Genomic DNA, 4,685 nt, shown 5'->3' on the forward strand with positions numbered 1-4,685 from the left:
GTCATTGATGAAGATGTTGAACAAGACCGGACCCAGCACAGACCCCTGGGGGACACCACTGGTCACAGGTCTCCAGCCAGACTCTGCACCACCAATGACGACCCTCTGCGCTCTGCCAGTCAGCCAGTTCTCAACCCACCTCACTGTCCACTCGTCTATCCCACACTTCCTCAGCTTTGTTATAAGGTTGTCGTGGGAGACAGTATCAAACGCCTTTCTAAAATCAAGGTAGACTACATCCACTGCTCTTCCCCCATCCACCCAGCATGTGACAGCATCATAGAAGGCCACCAGGTTGGTCGAGCACGACCTCCCCTTGGTGAACCCATGCTGACTACTCCTGATAACCTCCTTTTCTCCCAGTTGTCTGGAGATGGTATCCAGCACAAGCTGTTCCATCACCTTTCCAGGGACAGAGGTGAGGCTGACAGGCCTATAATTACCCGGATCTTCCTTCTTGCCCTTTTTGAAGACCGGAGTGACGTTGGCTATCCTCCAGTCTTCAGGGACCTCCCCTGTTATCCAAGACCTCTCAAAAAGATCATGTATATCTTCATGCAGCCTTCCAGCACTTGTCTGTATTTGAGACAGCATTTAATGAGCTGCTGGGTTTGGTTTCCAATGAGATGAAGCTAAAGCTGAGGAGAGCCTGAAACCTGCTTTGGAAGTAGGAATACAACTGTCAGTTTGGATGTAGACTTTTCCAAGGCCAGATAAGACAATCAGGCTATGACATCTGTGAGCTGGACCACATAGGCTCCCCAAAAAGCTAAGCATACTCTCCTCCAGCTCCCAAGTTTTGTCTCAAGTTTCCTATCTTTCTGCACATGTCAGTGGTCAAACCCAGGTGGTTCTGCCCCTACACCATTCTCTAGGTCATTATGCACACAGACCTACCATCATCATCAACCAAAGTAGGTACATCATTGCAGAAAATCACAGACACAGCAGAGCTCTTGCAAGAGCTTGATGAAAATGCTGCTGAGGCTTTGTGAAGGTTGAGATACGTTGTGAACATAGACACTGGAAAGGGAAAGGCAAAACAGAAAACCAAGAGGGGATGTAAGATGAAAACATTGGGTGAATATCTGATGGCAGTAAAAGAAGAGTAAATAGTAAGAACTTTTGGGAAAGAGTTCAAGAACAACCTGAAAAACAGCCTTTCACCTCTATGATGTATGTCTAATTTGATTATTGTCTATTCTTCTGTTCAGACTAGTTTAAAAAAAAAAAGAATTGTTTTAGAAAGGGTTCAAAAAGAGGTTGACAAACATGTCCAAAGACATGGCATAGTTTCTATCTGAAGAACAATTAAAATAAAGTGCATTTTCCTGCAAAACAGAGATGGCTGAGGAATAACACGACAGAGGATGATAAAATCAAGAGTGTCAGGGAGAAGATGGATATGGATGATTGTTCACTATTTCTCATAACACAGGAACTAAATGACATCAAATCCAATTATCAAAATGAACTAAGTGAGGTAATTCTTCACATGGCACATACTTAAATTGCAGAACTCATCACAAGATATTGCATCTGCCAGAAGTTTATAGGGGTTAGAACAGTAATGAGGTGCTTTCATGGTAAAGAAGTCTATCAAGGGCATTTGGAAGCATTTATATAATCTTTGATCCAAAAAAATCCCTGAGACAGAGATTGTTATCTGCTGGAAGAATATTTCAAGTAATATCACGATAGGCTTTTTCTTCACCTATGTTCTTAACATAGTTCCTACTGTCACAGAACAGTTACTCAGCAAAAAAAGACCTAGTCTGATACAGGTATTTGTATGCCCTCTTTATTGGGACATTAGTTAGCCCATCCATGCCATAGTTAAATTGTTCGTTTCTCTGTCCATAGGCCAAAGTGACCACGTAGAGAGAAAACTCAGTGTCGTTCCTCAATGTACATTAAGTCAAGAAGGTCATACCATTTTGCCATCACTGTGTCCACATTCTCACAGTAAAACTTTTACTGCTGAATGCCATTCAGAAAGTAAAAATCAGCCCTTGAGTAGAGTTGCTTTGAAGACCTTTCCACAGAGGACAGGATTGTTGCTGGAGCTGGGAGCTGCCCAGAGATTTCCAAAGTGACTTCAGCCATTGAGTGCAATGGCATCCATTTCTTTCCCGTCTTCGGACATCTAAATACCCCTCCATGGAGGTGCAGATCATGTGTAGTGACATTAAAACTGATCACAGCTGTGTTTGCTCTTCTTGGGTAGCTTAATGGGAATCAGCTCATGGATGAAGACAACTCCTTTACAATAAGATATCTAATTATGAGCCAGATGTCTAAACTCCATTACAGAGATCCAGAGCAAAAAATCTGTTTATCTGAAGGTAGGTGTTTCATGTTTCATTTGGAACATCCTAGGCTACCCATTGATACACATGTGCAAAATGGTTGCAGGGGCATGTTAAAAGGCATGAGCTGGGAGCAGAAGTAAATACTGGGAACAAAACAGACAGAAAGCAAAGTTTGCCTCCCCTTTTCCCCTGGGGAATACAAAATATTTACTGTGGTTCTGTGTATCATCAAAATTCAAACTAACGTTTGTCCTGGAGGACAAACTACACACCACCCAATCCCTATGGTGTGCTGGGAGGCAGAGTCCCCAGTGGGAAGAAGTAGAGATGGTAACCCATCTAGAAGTCCCACGACACAAGAAAATAAAAGGTCTAAGAGCAAAATGTTCAGTTTTGTTCACTTCAATAAGCCAAACTTGTCTAACTTCAAAGATTTCTTTTGTACAGTCCTGGTGAATAATAGGTATCTTGGGGTTTGAAGGCTGGGGAGTAGGCATAAATTTTTTTGTGCGTGCATTTTCTGGAAACGTTGTTTTCCTTTTATTATGCCCAGCTCTCCCATTTTCTGTTCACAATGCCGTCCCAAGCAGAACATTTCACACAGTTTGAAAATTGGTGAACTTTCTTCACTTGTCTCCCTTGTGTAAAAAAAACTCAAGCAAGGCATGGTCTCTGCCCAAAATGAATTCAGCTGACAAATGAAACTATCTCAGTAACACCTTAAATCAAGAATCCAGGTATTTCACAAAAAAATAATTCAAGTCCAGCACCTCTGATCTGTATTATCTCTCCCTTCCTCCACAGATATGGATGGAGAGGAAAACCCCAAGGCCCCATACTCAATTCTGAATTCTTACTGAAATCTAACCATAATTAAGTAACAGCAGCACTGCTCAGAGATAATGAAACTGCCTGTTTAATCCCCATTGCTGTCTCCTAGTAGATCTGTTGTTGTATAAAGGCTAATAAAATAACACATGGATCAGAAATTTGAGTTGTTTTGTGGAGGGATGATGCTTTTTTCAGAAAGAGAATGTCCCAAATCCTAGTGTTGTCCATGGCTAGAATGCTTCAGGAGGTGACATGAGTGTAAGAAGAATAACATTACAATTTCTCCTTGTGAAACTGAGTCTTCAGTTGCAGAGTTTCAAAGACACCTGAGAAGAATGCAAAAAAACTAAAACCAAAATGAAAGAAAAGACCTACAAAAACCCAAAGCCCAGCTTTACACTTGTTTGAACATCACACTGGCACAGTGAAACTACACTTACATTGAGTTATCCCAAAAGCTCTTTGTCATTTACAAGTTGCCTTGGCACAGATTGGAATTTCACAACAAACTACTGGAGAAAGGAAATGTCCTTGGGTTACAGCTGTTTTTATTACAGCAAAGTAATTTTAATGGGTTTAAAAGTCTTGCTACCTTGACAGCACCAATGTTAATCTGTGTCTAAATTGCCTCTGTTTTATGCATGTTTATTACTACAGTTTTCAGCTGATGATTCATAGTACAGATCCAATTTAACTCTGGCTGCTGTGGCACTTTCATTTCTAACCTATTTTAGGCGTACAAAAGTATATGTTGCTTCACAAAACTTTAGCCTGTGGGGGCATGACAGCATATAGATATGTTTTCTTATGGAATTATATTTATGCGTATGTATTAATAGATAAGTTTACAGAGATACACATAAAAACACGTAAATGAGTATATATTTTATACTTCAAATACTCATTTATGCTCTCTTGGCAAAAGCATTCCTCTGCCTGGGACAAACTTCAAACCCAGGCTGCATTCCATATCTTCCTAAGCCAAAAGATGCTACTCAAAAGATGATATGTAAAGTGAAGCTGTTGAATCAACATTTCATTACCCATTAGTTAGGGAAGTATGGTTAAGGTCGTGGTTGGACTCGATGATCTTGAAGGTCTTTTCCAACCTGAGTGATTCTATGATTCGACACAAAAAAAGAGTGAAGAGTTTTCTAATAATCCATTCCTGAAATTAGTTAACCAGCATGGGTGTGGAGTCTCCATCACTGGAGTTCAGACAAATATTTGTCTTGGGTGCTGTTTTAGATCAGATGGATCTTGGTGGTGGGGCGACTCTAAGCCCTCTTGGCTCCCTTTGAGCCATACCATTCTACATTCTGAGCTTTTTCTTATGTTCTCTTCCCTACTCTACATATAGAGCATTAGAAAAACATTTTTTCTCATCTTGTGAGTTGGTCATCCATTGTGAACTGCACTATGGGTGTTAAAGCCATCTCCAGCTTTTAAAAGCTCTATAGGTGTAGGGAAGTCCTAAATAAGGGAACCCCCACCATCATACACAAATATACTACCAATAACTAAAGTTAAATTCCCTGAAAA

Source organism: Meleagris gallopavo, chromosome 4, assembly GCF_000146605.3.
Source record: "Meleagris gallopavo isolate NT-WF06-2002-E0010 breed Aviagen turkey brand Nicholas breeding stock chromosome 4, Turkey_5.1, whole genome shotgun sequence".
In the NCBI taxonomy this organism is placed as follows: domain Eukaryota; kingdom Metazoa; phylum Chordata; class Aves; order Galliformes; family Phasianidae; genus Meleagris; species Meleagris gallopavo.